The sequence below is a fragment of the Gymnoscopelus microlampas genome (genome assembly GCF_963454915.1).
Source record: "Gymnoscopelus microlampas genome assembly, chromosome: 19".
Classification (NCBI taxonomy): domain Eukaryota; kingdom Metazoa; phylum Chordata; class Actinopteri; order Myctophiformes; family Myctophidae; genus Gymnoscopelus; species Gymnoscopelus microlampas.
The window spans coordinates 40852739-40877997 of NC_139956.1; positions in this window are offsets into that span (position 1 = coordinate 40852739).

The window sequence follows — 25259 nt, forward strand, 5'->3', positions numbered from 1 at the left end:
TCACCTCACGTATGGTTGTTTGTATTTAGTTCTTTAGGCGTACTTTTTGAATTAAGACACAGACAGTTACTTCGAAATAGTACGTAATATGTGTGGAAATGTTTTCTACTGAAGCCTTTGTTTTTGTACCCATTTTATTACTGAAAAGTGAAATAACTAGACTAACTTAACTCCAAGTGAAGATGTAAAATACTGTATGGACTTGGAAACCTTAAAAAGTATTGAGGGACCCCTTCACAAACTATCTTTGATTTTGTAAAGGTCACTGCTATTCATAATGCATGCCCTGCTGTCATTTACATGTTAAACAACTCTATGTCTTCATGTGTGAAAGAGAGTCTCTCAACTCCATCTTGTTATTCAAGCAAAGCCATTGCTCCATGATTGCTCCAAATTCCATCACAACAACAGATCAGAAAGGACGACTTCACCCATCTTCATATAATTGGTCCTCACTAATGCTCATGGTAAAATTGTGGTCTGTCTCTCATAGGAGGGCTGTGGACAATGCCACGGCTTTTGAAAAAGTAACTATATTCCACACATATTATTTGTAAAGGTCCTGCTGTTATTTGTATGTAAAATAAACAACTCTATTCACGCCCTTTAGTGTGCATGAGAGTCTCCTTCATTGTTATTCAAGTAGAGCCATTAAGATGATTGCTCCATGCTCCAGGTAGAACCAGCTTTGTTCACTTTAGTACCTAGAAGACAGTGGTCTGGTTCTGTACATGACTGTTGTTGTTTTGTACAGAACAGTCATCAGTCTTCACAGACCTGGTCAGACTTTGCATTTCAATACATCCGATTCTACAAAATGTCTTTTGACTTGCTACATCAGTGGTTCTCAAACTTTTTTGTGTCAAGGATCCCCAAAATGATGTATTTAGCTGCGGACCCCCATCTCAAAATATGTTGTTCCAGGGACCCCCCAAAAGCAAGGATTTAAGTTACAAATGCTAGCTTTAAAATGTTAGCTGTATATATACATACTAGAGGTCCGGGCGGCCTACGGCCGCCCGAAACCCCTAGCCGCGCACGGGGCCCAGCGTGGGCGCGTGTATGTATGGGATGAACATTTGGGAAAAAAAAAAAAAAAAAAAAAAAGTTGTAATGTAAAAGTAAAAAAATTGAGAAAAAAATTGGGAAGAAAAAATATTTTTTATGTTTCAGGGGGTCCGCGGACCCCCTGGTGGTCCGCGCCAAAGTCGTCGGATGAAAATCTCCAAACGGTAAAAAAAAAAAAAAAAAAGAAAAAAAAAAAAAAAAAAATCATGCAGGTTCTTGCTTGTTTCTGGCGTGGCATCCCAACCTGGCATCCCAATGCCGGCGATGTGTACTTCCGGGTTGCATAATGATGACATCACTGTCGAATCCTTTGCTGTCATGAACCTAGCCTGGTGTGTTGACCAGTAATGATGACATCACTGGCTAATCCTTTGGTGTCATGAACCTAGCCTGGTGTGTGGAGCAGAGCAGAGCAACGTGCTCTTGTTGTTTTGGGGATTTTCAATGGCGGGCCGTCGTGTTGTGTTGGCCTCGGTGGTACGCACGGTAAGCGGTAGGAAGCTGCTTCCACTTCCGTTGTGTCCGACATTTGGTGAGTAGAATTAATTATGTTGCGAGGTGGGAACGGTGTAGTGAGGCATGCCAGGTGCCCTACGCGAAACGTAAATTCAGGCCGCCCGCCGTGGCGACAGTGTTGGCGACATGTGGTCTGACGGTGTTGTGTTGACTCGATAACAGAGCTGTGGGGTGTCGCCACCGAGGGCACGGAAGTTGCTCGCCATTTATATAGTTAGATATTCAAAGCATTGCATTTTTGAATGGCAGAACTGCAAGCTCGTAGCACGGCACTCTGTGCCGCTCTGCGAGCTTGCAGATCTGCTATTTTTGAATAGCCAAAGAAATCTACAAATGAAACAGAAGCGTTCCTGGTCTTAATGGGTTTAAAAAAAATAACATCTAGCCTTCCTCCCCGCTCCCTCGTTTCTGTTCTTATTGTATCGTCTTACTTTATAAGTGAGAAACCAAACCAAGCTTTCTACAGACCGAAAATGAAGCCGATTGTACTAAGACTGTAGGTCCGCCATCTTTCAATACGCGTCAGAATGAGTCCAGACCATTATTGGTTGGGGAGCTTGTCAATCAAGAGCGGGGGGGCGGGGAATGAATGCTATTGGTTGTGTAGCTTGTCAATCAAATCATCCGCCCCTCCTAGAGAATAGCCTACTTTATCGTCAATTTTATAATAAATAGGACCATAATTTAGCAAAACGCATATCCTGATGATTGAAAGGAGACTTGAAACTAGCGACTGGAAGCATATAGAATTTATGACAATTTTTATTACAGTAAGAAAATCTAGTCTAAAGTTTGTCAAAAAACCCATTCACTTGCGCTAAAATAAATTCTTTCTGACTCCGCAGGTCGGCGCAGGGTAAAACAGCGCCACTCTGGCAATTTTTTCGGCCTCATCGTAAATATCTCAGACTTGCCCCTTGGTCCTAGTCTCACACTCAATCAAACTCTGCAGCCGCACTGAAGCCCCCAGACATGACCTGTTTGCTTTCTAAACTCGATCTAGCCTTTGATTGCTTTTCAATAAAAAACATATTTGATAGACATAGGTATCATCTACATGTTACTGATTAAAGGGAATGTTATATTATTGTATTCCGTTGTTTATTTCCTGAGCAATGGAATTATGTATGCAGTTAAAACTCTGTTGCAACATGGCAACCCCGTTTGCCATGTTGCCATGGAGACCTATGGAGCTTTATGATTGGGTAGTGGAAAAGGCCTCACGTGATTGGCTCAGACCCGGAAGTGCAGAGTGCCAAAAATAAAGTTTTGCAATCCGTAGAACAGATCTTCGAGCGAGCAAGCTGTTGTTTTTTTCTGGTCACAATGTTCATTCATTTTTATCTTACGAATACAAAACTTTGTTTTACGAAGACAAATATTTTATTTACGAATACAAATATTTTATTTACGAAGACAAATATTTTATTTACGAGTACATATTATTTTTACGAGTACAAATATTATTTTTACGAATTACCCAGGGGGCAAAACCCCCTTTTTTTTGGAATGCTGCATTTGCCCTGCTATAAAAGGTTGGCCACCAGAAATAATATCTATGACCCCGTAGGATCACAACCTATATGGACAACCCGGTCAATTTTTTGCTGGAAATCCAATATGGCCGCCTCAATATTGGCCCCTATCAGTACCCAGGGGCAAAGGGGGGTATGCTGCATTTGCCCTGCCATAAAAGGTTGGCCAACAGAAATAATATCTATGACCCAGTAGGATCACTACCTATATGGACAACCCGGTCAACTTGCTGCTGGAAATCCAATATGGCCGCCTCAATATTGGCCCCTATCAGAAAATAGCTTTGGCAATAACTTTTGAACCAGATGGGCTAGAAATAAAAACTTGGTGTCTATTTCATGGTTTCAGAGCATGAGAAACTCAATGGAATACTTATCTTTATGATTGGGTGTGTCTGGACCTTTAATTTGCATATTTCCAAGATGGACGCCACGCGAAACTGAGTTTTACTATGACTTTTACAGTGACAGCTGACTGTTATGGCAACAGAGATGGCAGTCCAGAGATGGCAGTCCTAAGAGAGCAGCTGCTGCTTTTTCAGGAATCATTGAGCAACCAACTGCAGTCCTCTGGGCAACCTTCCTGGAGATGTCAGATATTCTCCAAAGGTTTATCTACTACGATCGGGAAGGTGACTGGACAGGACATCTCTGTGAATCAGCAAGAATGCTACCCTACCTCACTGCAGCAGGCCACTACAAGTACGGGCAGCAATCTTTACCTCTGTATTTGGCTGAGATGAAGAAACTACCAGAAACAGCTTCAGAGGTACATGAAGCACTGATGGCAGGTGTATTTGTTGGCAGACGAGCAGATGGCAGCCACAACAGTGTTTCTCTTGACATGCTACTGGAGCAGACCTATAATGCCGATGCCAAGGAAGCAAGCAGTCTGGATGGCATTACACTCAGCCCTGCTGCCAGGACAAAATGGGTCTACACAAAACCACTCACTGCAGCTGTCTCTGCAGAGCTCAAGTCTATGCTCCACCTTCACTCCTCCAACCCACACCATGAGTCTGGTCAGAGTCGTGTAATCCGGGATGCAGAAATGGTAGTCAAGGTCATGGCAGCAGTGGAGACTAACCCATTTACAGTGAGCACATCATCCACGATCAACATATCTACAGGACAGTGTGCTGATTCCACAGTCAAGGACCACTTGATGAGTGTGAAAGAACTGGGTCTGAAGGCACTGTGTGAGTCACTGTCCAGTGAACAGAAGAAGACAAGTATAATGAAGCTTAACACTTCCCACACTCAAAACACAAAATCTAAAAAATCTAAGGGGAAAACCTCAGCACCTGGCAAGAGCAATGAAATTACTGCCCTCCTGCGCATGACCCAAATCATAGCCAGTGGTGGAGAACTCAACCTTGTTGACTTTATAGGCAACCACGAGTGCAGTGGCTTCCCCCCTTCCCTCTTCCAGGAAGATGGCAGGATGAGAACAGGTACCAAGGCAAGCCTTGTGAAGGTTCTGAAAGAGGAGACCAAAGTTGCATGCATCCCTGACCTGCCTACAGAAGACAGCAGTAGTTATTGATGCCATGTATGCCATACGCCATTGGTCGTTCCTGAAAGGTGAAGCATTAGGAACAATCGCTGAACGATACCAACGTCTGCTGTTGAATGATGTGCCTGCTGGCACAGAGATCATTCACTTCTGTTGTGACCGGTACAGTGGACCTAGTCTTAAGACAGCTGAGCAAGAACACAGATATGCTCGACCAAAACCTACCAAAGAATATGAAGTCAGTATGCGTTACACAGCTCCAGATCCTCAGGAGTTTTTTGCTGTGTCAGCTAACAAGGTAAACCTATTGAGTTTCCTCTGTGACGAATGGTGTGAAAATGAGAAACTTAAGTCGGCCCTTGGTCCAGCACATCTTTACCTGGGTGGGTGGTTTAAAGAAGAGACAAGGAGTGTGGTGATCAAGGAGGGGTCTATTGAAGATGTCCCTGCACTAGAATCCACACAACAGGAAGCTGATACAAGAATAATACTCCACACCCTGTATAGTGTCCAGAATGACAAAGTTGACAGAGTTGTCATCCATGCCAATGACACAGACATCATCATCATGTGCCTTTACTATGCAGCAACCCATCTCAGATGCCTTCCAGAGCTGTGGGTGAGAACAGAGCAAAATGCATACCTTCCTATCCCTCAAATGGTATCAGCGCTGGGGCTTGCACAGTGTCGTGCCCTGCCCTTTATCCATAGTTTAAGTGGCAGAGATACCACCAGCTATCCCTTCTACACTGGGAAGAAGGCATGGTTCAAGGCCAGCATGCGTCTGGATCTCCCTGCACTTGAGGAGTTTGGTGAAAACTCTTCTGATTCCCTCTCATATGACGTCATCAATCAGGCACGAGACCTCACAATTGCTGTATATACATCCAAAGCGGACCACCCGGAGGATTTTGACCTGAGTAAGCTTAGAGTGTACAAGTTCCTCAATAATAGATCAACCCTCTTAAAGCTGCTGCCCCCGACAGAGAATGCATTTGACCTGCACCTGAGAAGAGCTGCTCTAGCAACCATAATAGATAAATGTGCACATATCGCCAAGCCGGATATTCCTTCTTTCACAGAGTATGGATGGTCTCTCAGTGCTAGCAATGCAGTCCCCCTTGCATCTACCGAGCCAGCCTTGCCTTTGTCAATGAACAAGGCAATATCATGCCTCTGTTCCTGTGCAAAGAAGGCAATTCCATGCTACTTAGGATGCCGTTGCCAGGTACTGGAGACACGATGCAGCAGGATCAGTGCAACACATGACAACAGTGACAGTGAATAGCATTGTACCATAGTATCATTGGCTAGAAGCAGGCAAGACAGCACCATAGAGGTCAAAATGAACATTTTGTAGGCAACCTCAACTCCGCCTTTACTCTATTTGTCACTAAGTAGTCTATATTCTGTTATGTTACTTGAATGCATACCACTATGTTAATTTGTATAGCCCTAAAGTTGAAGTTTTTGGCAAGTCTTGGAGTGTGCATGTGTATGTTTATATTGTATTTAGTTTATTAAAATGATACACAAAAAGATACATTGTGGGGTTTTTCTCCGATTTTTCTCTGCAATCATCCCCACAACTATAGATCTATAAATCAATAAATCTGGGGGAAAATGTAATACCATACATTATTTATGACTGCAGCCATATTGACAAAATAGAAATGAAAGCTCAAACTGACCAAATGTATTCATATTGCTTAAAAAGCAGACTTTTTGCCATAACAGTAAGCTGTCACTGTAAAAGTCATAGTAAAACTCATTTTTGCGTGGCGTCCATCTTGGAAATATGCAAATTAAAGGTCCAGACACACCCAATCATAAAGATAAGTATTCCATTGAGTTTCTCATGCTCTGAAACCATGAAATAGACACCAAGTTTTTATTTCTAGCCCATCTGGTTCAAAAGTTATTGCCAAAGCTATTTTCTGATAGGGGCCAATATTGAGGCGGCCATATTGGATTTCCAGCAGCAAGTTGACCGGGTTGTCCATATAGGTAGTGATCCTACTGGGTCATAGATATTATTTCTGGTGGCCAACCTTTTATGGCAGGGCAAATGCAGCATACCCCCCTTTGCCCCTGGGTACTGATAGGGGCCAATATTGAGGCGGCCATATTGGATTTCCAGCAAAAAATTGACAGGGTTGTCCATATAGGTTGTGATCCTACGGGGTCATAGATATTATTTCTGGTGGCCAACCTTTTATAGCAGAGCAAATGCAGCATACCCCCCTTTGCCCCCTGGGTAAATGCAAAAAATATTTTTACGAGTACATATTATTTTTACGAGTACAAATATTTGTTTTACAAATGCAAAATGTGTTTACAAATACAAATTATTTTTACAAGTACAAAATATTATTGGCATTATTTGGTATGTGGACTTAGACAACCAATAGGGACGAGCATGATTTGCTGAAGCCCCGCCCCAGGGTTCCAGGGACCCCCAGCGTATGTTATGTCCGTCTGCCCGTATGAGCACGGGATGAGCACGGGATTTAAAACAGCTATAACTCCAGTTTGCAGCATGCCACCAAGTCCAAATTTGGTATGTGGACTTAGACCACCAATAGGGACGAGCATGAATTGCAGAAGCCCCGCCCCCTCTGTCTTCCCATTGGCTGGCCTTTAAACAGCCATAACTCAAGTTTGCAGCATGCTATGGAGTACAAATTTTGTACATGGACTAAAACCACCAATAGGGACAAACTGTAATTACTTAAGCCCCGCCCCCTCTGTCTGCCAATTGGCTGGGCTTTAAACAGCCATTATTCCAGTTTGCAGCATGCTACCAAGTACACATTTGGTAAGTGGACTCAGACCACCAATAGGGACGAACTGAAATGAGTTAAGCCCTGCCCCAAAGGCACCGCTTCCTTCACACAGGGTGTGATTTTTTTTTTACTTGCTACATCAGTGGTTCTCAAACTTTTTTGTGTCAAGGATCCCCAAAATGATGTATTTAGCCGCGGACCCCCATCTCAAAATATGTTGTTCCAGGGACCCCCCAGAAGCAAGGATTTAAGTTACAAATGCTAGCTTTAAAATGTTAGCTATATATACATATATTCAAAGAATTGCAAAAATGTTCACGATAAAAAAAAAAATAGCAGATCTGAAAGCTTGTTGCGCAGCACTCGGTGCCGCTCTGCGAGCTTGCAGATCTGCTATTTTTGAATAGCCAAAGAAATCTATAATTGAAACAGATGCGTTCCCGGCCTTAATGGGTTTAAAAAAATAACATCTAGCCTTCCTCCCCGCTCCCTCGTTTCTGTTCTTATTGTATCGTCTTACTTTATAAGTGAGAAACCAAACCAAGCAAAAACACTGAGCGCATCTGATAAACCCAATGAATGCAGGTTTGGATATAGGTGTGTGTTACTGTTCAATACTGACGTTTTCGAACATTGCGAAATCGTACAATACGAACGTTTAAGCATGGAGACTGGGTTGCTTACTGTGATCTCCATGACCTGGTACTGTATTTTGATTTCCTATTTGGCTTCCACTGATAGATTTTTAGCAAGGAGATCTGATGTCCATCTTGGGTCAATGTTTCATTCAGTGGTATTTCGCTTATCTAGATGTAGGCTAGGCCCAGTGGTGGAAAAACTACTCAAATATTTTACTTAAAGACGGGGTGCCGTGATTTTCAGTGATCCCCACCCCCCCCTAAAACATTATCATCAGGTATTATGGTTATACTAGGAGGAAGATTTTTTCTAAAAAGTGTACAGAAATTGGACAGAAAAGGGACAATAGCTCATCTCAATATCTCATCCTTAATCCTTGTTTTGTAACTATGATATTACTCAACGGTAAATAAATTGACTAACTTCTGAAACGTGTGGACTCAATAGCACAAGTGAAGATGTACAATGCATTTGGCACTTTGAAGTCTCAACAAGTAATGGGAGACCACTGCACAACCTATCTCTGACTTTGAAAAGTAAAATATAAATTGTAATTTCTTTCTGTAAAGGTCACTAACCATTCTGCATGTCCTGCCGTCATTTAAATGTAAGATGAAAAAAAAACATTTGACTGAGGAGCAATCAATCCTTAGAAATGAATCAGTTTTATTACTGAGGTCACCTTATTTAGTTTTAGAGAGAGAGAGAGAGAGAGAGAGAGAGAGAGAGAGAGAGAGAGAGAGAGAGAGAGAGAGAGAGAGAGAGAGAGAGAGAGACAGAGAGACAGAGAGACAGAGAGAGACAGAGACAGAGACAGCAGGACAGCATCCCTTATTATTATGTTGTTGGCTAAAATGATATAATGATATTAAATTTGAGACAAAACTAATCAAAATCTATAGCCATACTTAAATAACAGTAAACTGCACAAAGCATGAACAACCTCTGAGACAAAACAGAAATAATCTACACAAACATCTACAGGTCAAATGACTGTGAAACAAAGAATATGATTGATTCAAAACGTATTTTGAGATTTGTTTATTTCTATCTGCAGCAACATGTTGGTAGGACATGTTCCATGAAGACAATACAGCATAAAAGGACAATAATAATACACCATAGTAAGCTCTAAGTAATGAAACATGCACAAAATAATATAGATAGATACTACATTGAAATTGATTGAAATTTGTATTAGGTAAAATAATGTAAAACAACACAGTTACATTTATAATACTTTTGTCTAAAAGGTCCGACCTTGTGGACTTGTTTCCGTTGGGGTCCTTGAATTAATTTCATAGACATATATAGTAGCAACCAAACAGTTCAAAAATCAAAATAAAAAATACAGAGAAAAAAATACCACTATGTACAAAAAATATATATATATACAAAAAAGGTCTGTCTACAGGGAAACTGTTAGTAGCTCCTCTTTTGGCCTCCCGAAATGGGTTTTGAATGGGCCCAGTGAACTGCATTTTTTGAGGGATGGGGTTAGACTATTCCATACCTTGGTGGCTGTGCTGTACATCTATATTCTAATAATGTGTCTGAAAACTCTTGACACAAAGAAGTTCATTTAAACAGTATGTTAACTAGGAATTAATCAACACATATATTCAAACATCTAGAATCAACATGCTCATATACATGTAATGTGTTTATGACAGTTTAGCCATCAAACAATTGTTTAAAAAAGATCATCATGTTAAACTTGGTATTGTGGATGTGATGATGTTTCTCGTCGTCTATAATGAAGCTGTTGTCTTACTGTTGACACTAATCAGATGTATCTTTCATATGTGTGCGCTCATGACATTTTCTGTGTCTTGAAGTAGTAAAACTCTTTCCACACTTACCACATGGGAACAGTTTACATCCAGTGTGTACAACCTTGTGAACTTCTAAATTATTTGATTGACTAAAAGCTTTTCCACACTGATCACATGTAAAGGGTTTCTCTCCAGTGTGAATTCTCCGGTGGCGTTTAAGGGCAGTCATTTGAGAGAAGTGTTGTCCACAATGATCACACCCATAGGGTTTCTCTCCAGTGTGAATTCTCTTGTGGCACGTAAGGCTCTTCATTTCAGAGAAGTGTTGTCCACATTGATCACATCCATAGGGTTTCTCCCCAGTGTGAATTCTCTGGTGTGTTTTAAGGCTGGTCATTCGAGAGAAGTGCTGTCCACACTGATCACATCCATATGGTTTCTCTCCAGTGTGAATTCTCTGGTGTATTTTAAGTTCGGACAATCTAGAGAAGTATTTTCCACACTGATCACATCCATGATGTTTCTCTCCAGTGTGAATTCTCTGGTGGCTTTTAAGGTGGTGCATTTTGGAGAAGTGTTGTCCACACTGATCACAACTATAGGGTTTCTCTCCAGTGTGAATTCTCTTGTGGCTGTTAAGGCTATTCATATGAGAGAAGTGTTTTCCACACTGATCACATCCATAGGGTTTCTCTCCAGTGTGAATTCTCTTGTGGATTTTAAGGCTATTCATATGAGAGAAGTGTTTTCCACACTGATCACATCCATAGGCTTTATCTCCAGTGTGAATGCTCTTCTGGTGGCTTTTAAGGTGGGTCATTTGAGAGAAGTGTTGTCCACACTGATCACAGCCATAAGGTTTCTCTCCTGTGTGAATTCTCTGGTGTATCTTAAGTCTGGAGATGTTAGGGAAGTGTTTTCCACACTGATCACAAAAGTGTAGTTTCTGCTTAGCCAATCTTCTTTGTTCATTCACCTCTGGTAGGACAGGGAAGCCAGACTGATGATGCAACACTGGATAGGAAACAAAGACAAAGTAAGTATTGTTGAGAGGTACTTCACATACACAAAATTGCATGGCAAGTAGTCCACAATTAACAACTTACAAATGTGTATGTGTTGTGCATTTTAATAATAAAATCAAATAAATAAAATCCCCACATTGTGTTGAGGTAGCCAACTGACCTTTACCTTAAAACCTTATTACAAATAATAATCATATTTACAAATGTGGCTAAAATAACCGCTCTACAAGCTCACAACAACTTATCAACAACACATTGCAAGCTTTTTGGTAATGCTATTTTCAATGTTCATTGCATGACTAAATATATAAAGGCATTAAGCTGCTACTTAAAACGTATGTAATACACTAAAGTCTTAGCATCATATAGTGAATATGTGGTTGAAGGAACTGTGAGACAAATAATAAATGATCTAAATCTAACTCACATCAAAGCTTCAGGTCAACATTAAGTTTGAGAATAAAATAAATATTGAGACTTGTTTTACTTGAAAGGAAAAGCAACACAAACATGACACATATGTCAGAACTCAGAGCAATATGTCGAACAGGAGGAAATGAAAAAGGAGGGAGAGTCAGTAACATACCAAGGTCTTTGTTTCCCTCCTGTTCAGCAGAGTTGAGGTTGAGAGAGTTCATCTTCAACTGAAGTCTGGAGTCCACAGTCAGATCTGGTCAGAAATGATTGATATCCTGGAGGAGCTGTGGAAATAAATGACCAGTACCAACTCTTCTTATACTAGAGAGTCTGGGGTGGAACCATTAACTGCTTTGAATGATTGGCCAAAGACAACAATAGAACCATCTCTCCACCAATCACAATCTAACATACTTTGCCCCCCCCCCCCCCCCCATACATGCTCGATACAACCTTTTACAAAGAGAGTGGTAACAAAAGCATCCATCCAGGTTGTCATTGTCTTCCAAGTGGTCTTCTATGTGTTTAATTTATATGTTAGTACATTTAATTGGAAAAAGATGTACAAAGCATGAATAACATCTGAGACAAAGCACATCTAAATCTAATCACAATCACAACCTAACATACTGTGCCCCCCCCATACAACCTTTCACAAAGAGAGTGGTAACAAAAGCATTCATCTATGACATCTATGATATCTCTATCCAATGAATCCAGACAGAAGGAGACAGACTCTCCTTCATCTTGTTATTCAAGTAGAGATGATTGCTCCATGAAATCTCCAAATTCCACCAGAACAACAGAACCAGCTTTATTGAAGAAACAACTGCTCACTATGCTGACTTTGTACGTGTATAATGTGCACATACCCTTTGTTTGTGTTAAATAGCAATATAAGTTCAATCTTTAAACCAACTTTGAGATGTTGTCTTTGTTTTAGTCCCTGGTGGTGGTGAGCTAATTGAGAATGTAATCTGATTACTGAAGTTACCATAAACACAGTACATGGATAGCTCACCTCAAACTGTTTCTGAGTACACATCAACATTTCACCTTGTTTTCTGTAAAGGTCACTGTTATCCATTTAGCATGTCCTGCTTTCATTTACGTGTAACTCTATTCATGTCCTTCAGTGTGAATCGGACGGTCTCTCTCCTCCCTCTTGTTATTCAAGCAACCCCATTAACATAGATCAGGCCAATCAAGTCTCTATAGAAATACAACGAACACACAAATACTCCCAATTACTTCAGAAGAACAGAACCGGGTAGAACCAGTTTTGGTGAATAAACAAGTGTATGCTGTATTGTGTGATTGTACAACTTAATGTATCTTGCACAACTCACAATCTCTAACATTACACTTGGTTGTGTGGATGTGCTGATGTTTCTAGTGCTCTATAATTAAGCTCTTGTCATACTGTCCACACAAATCAGATGTATCTTTGCTTGAGGTAGCAACACTGTCCACACCAAAACACTTACAGTAAAGCAGCAATATTAACACTGCCTACTGTACCTCTAACGTTACATGGGTTGTCATATTACTGACTGAAATTATCATGAACACATGGGACGCCTATAGACCCCTTAACAGACGACGTCACACTGATAAGAACCAGTATGCGCGCGGTTCAACATTTGCATGGGTGATCAAAAGTGGTATAGTGCATTCCATACATTCCATAGGGCTGGAACACACATGGACATAATGACATCATCAACTTGCGATGGGAGGTCCCTATTGAGTAAAATAAATACAATATTTAAGGTGTTTTTAACTTTTAATTTTAGTTATAGATGGCAATTATAATGCATTAAGGCATATAAGGTTTATTAGCCATGGGGTCATATTAAGAGCTATAAGAGCTTGTGACTAAATCTGAACTACAGAGGTCCATTCCCTGAAAAGTAATAGTTATGGACATACAAGAGTTCAGGAACAGTACACTGATGGTGTGAGAAGAACACCCCACTGAGACTATAAACTATATTTATGAAGAAATACAATCCCCAAACATGTTGTCAAGTAGCTAAGTAACAATGACCTTAAAACGTAATTAAATAGTTATTAAGTGGTTGCTTAAGACTTAAGTAATAATAAAGCCACTTGCATTCTATAATGCATATTTGGTTGAATAAATTGTGAGGCAAAACTTAAATGATCTCAATCTAATCTACAGCAAATAAACTACATGTCAAATTACAATGAAATAAAATGTAAGATTGAGAATGAAATGTATATTCTTGGCTGGATTACTGCAATGGACTTTACCTCTGGCCTGCCTGGCCTGGCCTGGAGTTTTTTCAAATGCAATTTGAAACAATGGATGTAGTAAAAATGTCACGCAGCCACTGACATTATTAAAAAAAAACACAAACTAATAAAGTAGTAACCTCTAAAGCTCTCAGCTTTGAACGGGTATTAAAAACCTGAAAACAACTATTAACAATATAAAATACATACCATAAAATAAAAACTGAAACGATAGTCTCTACATCTTCTGTGTGTTTAACACCAGCTGTGTACAGGACTGTTGTTGTTTTGTACAGAACAGTCACCCGTCTGCATAGACCCATGGTCAAACTTTGCATTGCAATGAATCTTAGGTGTTGATGGGCTGGTTCACCAAAAAAGATCAAAAGTGGTATCTCATAATACAGGTGTGTAGTATGAGATATTGTCATCCTCAAAGAGGAGGACAATAGCTCATCTCATCCTTAATCCTTGTTTTGTAACTATGATATTACTCAACTGTAAATAAATAGACTAAATTCTGAAACGTGTTGACTCCATCAATAGCACAAGTGAAGGTGTACAATGTATTTGGTGCAAGGACATTTCACTTTATGGACTTTGAAGTCTCAACAAGTAATGGGAGACCACTGCACAACCCATCTTTGACTTTGAAAAGTAAAATATAAATTGTAATTTCTTTCTGGAAAGGTCACTAACCATTCGGCTTGTCCTGTCGTCATTTAAATGTAAAATAAAGCTGAAAGAAAAGCCCACGGTTGTGTGTAATCCTGTTCTAGTCATGGACCTAATCCCCTAATCACTTTGGGAAGCACCACTCTAAAGCAATGATTGCTATTGTAATATAGAGCATAAACTGTTTTGCTTTAATCCATTTAGAACTGTTACACATATTTGTTGTCATGTTCTCTAGTGTTAAGGTAAGGTTTGTTATTGTCTTCCAAGTGGTCTTCTATGTGTGTAACTTAAATTTGAGACAAAACTAATCAAAATCTACAGCCATATTTAAATAACAGTAAAATGTACAAAGCATGAACAACCTCTGAGACAAAACAGAAATAATCTAATCCACACAAACATCTACATGTCAAATTACCGTGAAACAAAGAATAAGATTGATTCAAAACGTATGTTGAGAGATTTGTTTATTTCTATCTGCAGCAACATGTTGGTAGGACATGTTCCACAAAGACAATACAGCATAACAAAAGGACAATAATAATACATCATAGTAAGCTCTAAGTAATGAACCATACACAAAATAATAGATATATACTGTATTGAAATTGATTGATTGATTGACATTTGTATTAGGCAAAAGAATGTAAAATAACACAGTTACATTTATAATACTTTTGTCTAAAAGGTCCGACCTTGCGGACTTGTTTCCGTTGGGGTCCTTGAATTAATTTCATAGACATATAGTAGCAACCAAACAGCTCAAAAATCAACATAAAAATACCACTATGTGCAAAAAAAAAAAGCATGAAAAATAAAAAATATATACAAAAAAGGGGATGGATCTGAGTAGTGTCAACAGTAAGACAACAGCGTCATTATAGACGACGAGAAACATCAGCACATCCACATTACCAAGTGTTACATGATGATCAATTATAGTATTTTTTAAACAATTGTTTGATGGCTAAACTGTCATAAACATTTTACATGTAAAAGAGCATGTTGATTCTAGATGTTTGAATAGATGTGTTGATTAATTCCTAGTTAACTTAACATACTGTTTACATGAACTTCTTTGTGTCAAGAGTTTTCAAACACATTATTAGAATATAGATGTAGTATCTATCTATATTATTTTGTGTATGGTTCATTACTTACTATGATTTATTATTGTCCTTTTGTTATGCTGTATTGTCCTACCAACATGTTGCTGCAGATAGAAATAAACAAATCAAAATACGTTTTGAATCAATCTTATTCTTTATTTCACAGTAATTTGACCTGTAGATGTTTGTGTGGATTAGATTATTAATTTTTTGTCTCAGAGGTTGTTCATGCTTTGTGCATTTTACTGTTATTTAAACATGGCTATAGATTTTGATTAGTTTTGTCTCAAACTTAAGTTACACACATAGAAGACCACTTGGAAGACAATAACAAACCTTGTACCACTAGAGAACATAACAACACATATGTGTAACAGTTCTAAAATGGATTAAAGAAAAAACGTTTACGCTCTATATTACGATAGCAATCGTTGCTTTAGAGCAGTGCTTCCCAAAGTGATTAGAGGATTTTACATTTAAATGACGGCAGGACATGCAGAACGGTTAGTGACCTTAACAGAAATAAATGACAATTTATTTTTTACTTTTCAGAGTCAGAGATAGGTTGTCCAGTGGTCTCCCATTACTTGTTGAGACTTTAAAGTCCATGACGTGAAATGACCTTGCGCCAAATACATTGTACATCTTCACTTGTGCTATTGATGGAGTCCACACGTTTCAGAAGTTAGTCTATTTATTTACCGTTGAGTAATATCATAGTTACAAAACAAGGATTAAGGATGAGATGAGATATTGAGAGATATCTCATAATACACACCTGTATTATGAGATACCACTTTTGATCACCCAGGATGCTAATGGTGAACCAGCCCATCAACACCTAAGATTCAGTGAAATGCAAAGTTTGACCAGGTCTATGCAGACGGATGACTGTTCTGTACAAAACAACAACAGTCCTGTACACAGCTGGTGTTCAACAAACAGAAGATGTAGAGACTATCGTTTCAGTTTTTATTTTATGTTATTTATTTTATATTGTTAATAGTTGTTTTCAGGTTTTTAATACCTGTTCAAAGCTGAGAGTTTTAGAGGTTACTACATTATTAGTTTGTGTTTTTTTTTAATAATGTCAGTGGGTGCGTGACATTTTCACTTCATCCATTGTTTCAAATTGCATTTGCAACACTCTGGCTACATTTCATTCTCAATCTTACATTTTATTTCATTGTAATTTGACCTGCATCTTATTTGCTGTAGATTAGATTGAGATCATTTAAGTTTTGCCTCACAATTTGGTTAGACTTAAATGGCCTAACCATTCCCTAACCAGCGAGTACCTCAAACATTTGAAAGAGAGTCTACAAAGATCCTGTTCTCTTCTCTTTTCCTTTTATTTAAAAAAAAAATCTCACAGGAGAACAAGCCATGCTCACTCCAGAGACACAGAGTGAAAATGAAGAAAATAAACCACACCCATAGATACACTGATTGGACAAAAGAAAAAACAAAGGCCATCCAGCCACACCCCAAAACAATTTGATAGGCTAAAACAGAACAAAGCCACACCCACCTCCCAATGCATAAATACAAGAGCAGGAGGACCATTCAATTATTCTCACAAGGAGAATCACAACAGCCTGACGAAGAACAACAGAGTTCAAAACGTTGCGAATATGAAAACTTAGCCAGTTAAAATAGGATCAACATGAGAGTTGGAACCACGGAGGAGATCACCACAACCATTGGGGCCTAGGGAACCGCAGTGAGTACTAAGCAGGGAGTACTGACAGGGAGTACTGAACGGTGATGCAGTGAGTACTATGCAAAAAGTACTGATCAGTGAGCACTGACAGTTAGTACGGAGCACAGTGCAGCCCTGCAAAGGGATGTAATACTGGGCACAGGGAATACTGGAAAACAGTCTGTACTGAACAATGAAAAAAATATTGTATTTTCTCAATATATTGTACTGCGTAGTGAGTACTGAACAGTGAGTCCTGAGCAGTGAGTACTGAGCACAGTGACTAGCGAATATGAAAACTTAGCCAGTTAAAATAGGATCAACATGAGAGTTGGAACCACGGAGGAGATCACCACAACCATTGGGGCCTAGGGAACCGCAGTAAGTACTAAGCAGGGAGTACTGACAGGGAGTACTGAATGGTGAGAACTTAGCAGTGAGTACTATGCAAAAAGTACTGATCAGTGAGCACTGACAGTTAGTACGGAGCACAGTGCAGCCCTGCAAAGGGATGTAATACTGGGCACAGGGAATACTGGAAAACAGTCTGTACTGAACAATGAAAAAATATTGTATTTTTTCAATATATTGTACTGCGTAGTGAGTACTGAACAGTGAGTCCTGAGCAGTGAGTACTGAGCACAGTGACTAAGCGGTGAGTACTGACAGGGAGTACAGAACAGTGAGAACTTAACAGTGAGAACTTAGCAGTGAGTACTATGCAAAAAGTACTGAGCAGTGAGTACTGACAGTTAGTACGGAGCACAGTGCAGCCCTGCAAAGGGATGTAATACTGGGCACAGGGAATACTGGAAAACAGTGTGTACTGAACAATGAAAAAATATTGTATTTTTTCAATATATTGTACTGCGTAGTGAGTACTGAACAGTGAGTCCTAAGCAGTGAGTACTGAACACAGTGAGCAGCACCACCTCTCCTCTTGGCTTGTGGATTGTAGATTTTAAAAGCCTTAACTTAGCCAGTTAAAATAGGAAAGAATACCCAAACCTTCACCCTGACCTTAACCGTAGTAGAGGGTGACTAGGAATGTGAAATCAGTGGAGACTCTTACATTTTAGGACCATTAGGTGTTATCAATGAGTGGGGACCACTTAGTGTAAGCAGGGGGGTGTGATTACTAGGTGAACTCAATTATCACACCCCTCAACCCCTCCCTGAACCTAAAGGGTCCTTGCTTGTAAAACAGAACTTCACACCCACAGGTGTGAGGTGTGAAGGCACTCCCTTCTCTAAAAAACAGCCCGCTCAGCCCTTCAAAGGGAGGAAGGGGGTGAGAAATTAGAGCAACTGAAAACGTTAATTTCACACCCAGAGGGGAGAGAGTACTTCAAAAGTCCCTCCCTGTAAACAGGAACTCCACACCCAGAGGTGAGAGGATGATAATAATAATAATAAAATGTTTTTGCAAATGTGAAAACTTAGCCATTTAAAATAGGATCAACATGAGAGTTGGAATATGTTTTTGCAAATGTGAAAACTTAGCCAGTTAAAAGAGGACCTTTTGGAATGCGGTCTAATATAGAAAAGACTCAGGAATCTGGACAATCCTGCCCTCAGCAGTCACTGGGAAGGTCAGTTGGGGCAAACGCAGTCCCCACAAACATCATTTACGATTCTGTGCCTATCGGTACATAACTCGGACGGCGCTGAGTCGGCTAGCAGCCCAGCGGCTGGTCGACGCGGGCACTCGCGCCTGGAGGCGCTCGGGCGCGTCTCCTCAGCCTTAAGGTCTGCTGAGTCGGCGCGCCTCCGTCATGGTCCAAAACTATATTTGTTTTCTTAAATCTTTTATTGAGTCCTAATCCTGTACCATTCTTATAATGAGATTATGGATGATTTTTTGGTATGCGGTCCAGGTGGGACTCAGGATGACTGGACTTACCTGCCATGCACAGTCCCCAGTGAACATTTCTCACAAAGTTCACTGGCATTTCTATTTCATGTTATAGTTTGTAAACATGCCCAAAAACCTAAACCTTAAAGAAAGGTAAAATGGTTACCCCAATTGGAAAAAAATGTTTCCCCCCCCTCCCTCTAGGAAAGGGGTAACAGCCAAAAAGAGCTTAGGGCAAAGATTTAGAATGTAAAGGAATACTTAATTAAACAGAATGTGAAATTATATGGACCTTAAAATTAAAGAGTAGCAGGATCCCAAAAAGACTTTCTTTCAAAAATAAGATGGCGAGAGCAAAAATTCCTTGCTCTGCCTTTTTCTGAAAGGATGACCTTTCTAAAAAGGCTTAGCACTGAAGTCCGACCCTAACCATTCCCTAACCTGGGTGGAGGGTGATTATGCGGGTGAACTCAGTGGAGGAGGGCCATTAGGTGTAAGCAGTGGGGTGGAGTGAGTTGTCCTCTGCTGTGGAGGGAGTTGGCCAAATTTGGGGAGTGAGTTGGGCTCTGCTGTGGAGGGAGATGTCTGGAGTGAGTTGGTTTTGGAGTGAGTTGGGCTGTTAGCGTTGAGGTTAGACTATTCCATACCTTGGTTGCTTTGCTGTAGAAGGAGAATTTGTTTTATGGGTGGGTGGTACCAGATTGTTGTTTAAGCTCCCTCTAGTTTCGTGACTGTGGCTGTCACTAACCTTTTCGAGGTATTTATACAGATATGCGGGTATAGGGGGCATTTCAACCAAATTCACAATTTTGAAGACCAGTCCCATTTTTTGTTGTTTAACCCTGTCTTCCATCCTGAGCCAGCCTAGGCTGGCATAGTGAGTGGGAGAGAGGTGGGTCATGGGCCCCAGTCTGAGAAGTAGTCGAATCAGTTTGTTTTGGGAGGTTTGAAGCTTAGTCATCAGTGACAATGAGGTGTTGGAGTACCAAGAGGAGCAAGCATAGTCAAAAAGGGGCTGAATCAGGGCCCGCGAGAGGGTCCTAATCAACACATATAAAACATCTAGAATCAACATGCTCTTATACATGTAATGTGTTTATGACAATTTAGCCATCAAACAATTGTTTTAAAAAAGCTATAATTGATCATCATGTTATACTTGTAATGTGGATGTGCTGATGTTTCTCGTCGTCTATAATTAAGCTGTAGTCTTACTGTTGACACTAATCAGATGTATCTTTCATATGTGTGCGCTCATGACATTTTCTGTTTCTTGAAGAAGTAAAACTCTTTCCACACTTACCACATGGGAACAGTTTAAATCCAGTGTGTACAGCCTTGTACAACTTCTAAAGCATTTGATTGACTAAAAGCTTTTCCACACTGATCACATATAAAGGGTTTCTCTCCAGTGTGAATTCTCTGGTGTTTTTTAAAGTTGGCCATGTCAGAGAAATGTTTTCCACATTGATCACATCCATAGGGTTTCTCCCCAGTGTGAATTCTCTGGTGGCGTTTAAGGGCAGTCATTTGAGAGAAGTGTTGTCCACAATGATCACATCCATATGGTTTCTCTCCAGTGTGAATTCTCTTGTGGCATTTAAGGCTCTTCATTTCAGAGAAGTGTTGTCCACACTGGTCATATCCATAGGGTTTCTCTCCAGTGTGAATTATCTTGTGTCCTGTAGATTAGATTGAGATCATTTAAGTTTTGCCTCACAATTTGGTTAGACTTAAATGGCCTAACCATTCCCTAACCAGCGAGTACCTCAAACATTTGAAAGAGAGTCTACAAAGATCCTGTTCTCTTTTCTTTTCCTTTTATTTAAAAAAAAAATCTCACAGGAGAACAAGCCATGCTCACTCCAGAGACACAGAGTGAAAATGAAGAAAATAAACCACACCCATAGATACACTGATTGGACAAAAGAAAAAACAAAGGCCATCCAGCCACACCCCAAAACAATTTGATAGGCTAAAACAGAACAAAGCCACACCCACCTCCCAATGCATAAATACAAGAGCAGGAGGACCATTCAATTATTCTCACAAGGAGAATCACAACAGCCTGACGAAGAACAACAGAGTTCAAAACGTTGCGAATATGAAAACTTAGCCAGTTAAAATAGGATCAACATGAGAGTTGGAACCACGGAGGAGATCACCACAACCATTGGGGCCTAGGGAACCGCAGTGAGTACTAAGCAGGGAGTACTGACAGGGAGTACTGAACGGTGATGCAGTGAGTACTATGCAAAAAGTACTGATCAGTGAGCACTGACATTTAGTACGGAGCACAGTGCAGCCCTGCAAAGGGATGTAATACTGGGCACAGGGAATACTGGAAAACAGTCTGTACTGAACAATGAAAAAATATTGTATTTTCTCAATATATTGTACTGCGTAGTGAGTACTGAACAGTGAGTCCTGAGCAGTGAGTACTGAACACAGTGACTAGCGAATATGAAAACTTAGCCAGTTAAAATAGGATCAACATGAGAGTTGGAACCACGGAGGAGATCACCACAACCATTGGGGCCTAGGGAACCGCAGTAAGTACTAAGCAGGGAGTACTAACAGGGAGTACTGAATGGTGAGAACTTAGCAGTGAGTACTATGCAAAAAGTACTGATCAGTGAGCACTGACAGTTAGTACGGAGCACAGTGCAGCCCTGCAAAGGGATGTAATACTGGGCACAGGGAATACTGGAAAACAGTCTGTACTGAACAATGAAAAAATATTGTATTTTTTCAATATATTGTACTGCGTAGTGAGTACTGAACAGTGAGTCCTGAGCAGTGAGTACTGAGCACAGTGACTAAGCGGTGAGTACTGACAGGGAGTACAGAACAGTGAGAACTTAGCAGTGAGTACTATGCAAAAAGTACTGAGCAGTGAGTACTGACAGTTAGTACGGAGCACAGTGCAGCCCTGCAAAGGGATGTAATACTGGGCACAGGGAATACTGGAAAACAGTGTGTACTGAACAATGAAAAAATATTGTATTTTTTCAATATATTGTACTGCGTAGTGAGTACTGAACAGTGAGTCCTAAGCAGTGAGTACTGAACACAGTGAGCAGCACCACCTCTCCTCTTGGCTTGTGGATTGTAGATTTTAAAAGCCTTAACTTAGCCAGTTAAAATAGGAAAGAATACCCAAACCTTCACCCTGACCTTAACCGTAGTAGAGGGTGACTAGGAATGTGAAATCAGTGGAGACTCTTACATTTTAGGACCATTAGGTGTTATCAATGAGTGGGGACCACTTAGTGTAAGCAGGGGGGTGTGATTACTAGGTGAACTCAATTATCACACCCCTCAACCCCTCCCTGAACCTAAAGGGTCCTTGCTTGTAAAACAGAACTTCACACCCACAGGTGTGAGGTGTGAAGGCACTCCCTTCTCTAAAAAACAGCCCGCTCAGCCCTTCAAAGGGAGGAAGGGGGTGAGAAATTAGAGCAACTGAAAACGTTAATTTCACACCCAGAGGGGAGAGAGTACTTCAAAAGTCCCTCCCTGTAAACAGGAACTCCACACCCAGAGGTGAGAGGATGATAATAATAATAATAAAATGTTTTTGCAAATGTGAAAACTTAGCCATTTAAAATAGGATCAACATGAGAGTTGGAATATGTTTTTGCAAATGTGAAAACTTAGCCAGTTAAAAGAGGACCTTTTGGAATGCGGTCTAATATAGAAAAGACTCAGGAATCTGGACAATCCTGCCCTCAGCAGTCACTGGGAAGGTCAGTTGGGGCAAACGCAGTCCCCACAAACATCATTTACGATTCTGTGCCTATCGGTACATAACTCGGACGGCGCTGAGTCGGCTAGCAGCCCAGCGGCTGGTCGACGCGGGCACTCGCGCCTGGAGGCGCTCGGGCGCGTCTCCTCAGCCTTAAGGTCTGCTGAGTCGGCGCGCCTCCGTCATGGTCCAAAACTATATTTGTTTTCTTAAATCTTTTATTGAGTCCTAATCCTGTACCATTCTTATAATGAGATTATGGATGATTTTTTGGTATGCGGTCCAGGTGGGACTCAGGATGACTGGACTTACCTGCCATGCACAGTCCCCAGTGAACATTTCTCACAAAGTTCACTGGCATTTCTATTTCATGTTATAGTTTGTAAACATGCCCAAAAACCTAAACCTTAAAGAAAGGTAAAATGGTTACCCTAATTGGAAAAAAATGTTTCCCCCCCCTCCCTCTAGGAAAGGGGTAACAGCCAAAAAGAGCTTAGGGCAAAGATTTAGAATGTAAAGGAATACTTAATTAAACAGAATGTGAAATTATATGGACCTTAAAATTAAAGAGTAGCAGGATCCCAAAAAGACTTTCTTTCAAAAATAAGATGGCGAGAGCAAAAATTCCTTGCTCTGCCTTTTTCTGAAAGGATGACCTTTCTAAAAAGGCTTAGCACTGAAGTCCGACCCTAACCATTCCCTAACCTGGGTGGAGGGTGATTATGCGGGTGAACTCAGTGGAGGAGGGCCATTAGGTGTAAGCAGTGGGGTGGAGTGAGTTGTCCTCTGCTGTGGAGGGAGTTGGGAACCGCAGTGAGTACTAAGCAGGGAGTACTGACAGGGAGTACTGAACGGTGATGCAGTGAGTACTATGCAAAAAGTACTGATCAGTGAGCACTGACAGTTAGTACAGAGCACAGTGCAGCCCTGCAAAGGGATGTAATACTGGGCACAGGGAATACTGGAAAACAGTCTGTACTGAACAATGAAAAAATATTGTATTTTCTCAATATATTGTACTGCGTAGTGAGTACTGAACAGTGAGTCCTGAGCAGTGAGTACTGAGCACAGTGACTAGCGAATATGAAAACTTAGCCAGTTAAAATAGGATCAACATGAGAGTTGGAACCACGGAGGAGATCACCACAACCATTGGGGCCTAGGGAACCGCAGTAAGTACTAAGCAGGGAGTACTGACAGGGAGTACTGAATGGTGAGAACTTAGCAGTGAGTACTATGCAAAAAGTACTGATCAGTGAGCACTGACAGTTAGTACGGAGCACAGTGCAGCCCTGCAAAGGGATGTAATACTGGGCACAGGGAATACTGGAAAACAGTCTGTACTGAACAATGAAAAAATATTGTATTTTTTCAATATATTGTACTGCGTAGTGAGTACTCGAATCAGTTTGTTTTGGGAGGTTTGAAGCTTAGTCATCAGTGACAATGAGGTGTTGGAGTACCAAGAGGAGCAAGCATAGTCAAAAAGGCCCACCCCAAAGGGTGAGAAATTAGAGCAACTGAAAACGTTAATTTCACACCCAGAGGGGAGAGAGTACTTCAAAAGTCCCTCCCTGTAAACAGGAACTCCACACCCAGAGGTGAGAGGATGATAATAATAATAATAAAATGTTTTTGCAAATGTGAAAACTTAGCCATTTAAAATAGGATCAACATGAGAGTTGGAATATGTTTTTGCAAATGTGAAAACTTAGCCAGTTAAAAGAGGACCTTTTGGTATGCGGTCTAATATAGAAAAGACTCAGGAATCTGGACAATCCTGCCCTCAGCAGTCACTGGGAAGGTCAGTTGGGGCAAACGCAGTCCCCACAAACATCATTTACGATTCTGTGCCTATCGATACATAACTCGGACGGCGCTGAGTCGACTAGCAGCCCAGCGGCTGGTCGACGCGGGCACTCGCGCCTGGAGGCGCTCGGGCGCGTCTCCTCAGCCTTAAGGTCTGCTGAGTCGGCGCGCCTCCGTCATGGTCCAAAACTATATTTGTTTTCTTAAATCTTTTATTGAGTCCTAATCCTGTACCATTCTTATAATGAGATTATGGATGATTTTTTGGTATGCGGTCCAGGTGGGACTCAGGATGACTGGACTTACCTGCCATGCACAGTCCCCAGTGAACATTTCTCACAAAGTTCACTGGCATTTCTATTTCATGTTATAGTTTGTAAACATGCCCAAAAACCTAAACCTTAAAGAAAGGTAAAATGGTTAACCCTAATTGGAAAAAAATGTTTTCCCCCCCTCCCTCTAGGAAAGGGGTAACAGCCAAAAAGAGCTTAGGGCAAAGATTTAGAATGTAGTCTAAAGGAATACTTAATTAAACAGAATGTGAAATTATATGGACCTTAAAATTAAAGAGTAGCAGGATCCCAAAAATACTTTCTTTCAAAAATAAGATGGCGAGAGCAAAAATTCCTTGCTCTGCCTTTTTCTGAAAGGATGACCTTTCTAAAAAGGCTTAGCACTGAAGTCCGACCCTAACCATTCCCTAACCTGGGTGGAGGGTGAACTCAGTGGAGGAGGGCCATTAGGTGTAAGCAGTGGGGTGGAGTGAGTTGTCCTCTGCTGTGGAGGGAGTTGGCCAAATTTGGGGAGTGAGTTGGGCTCTGC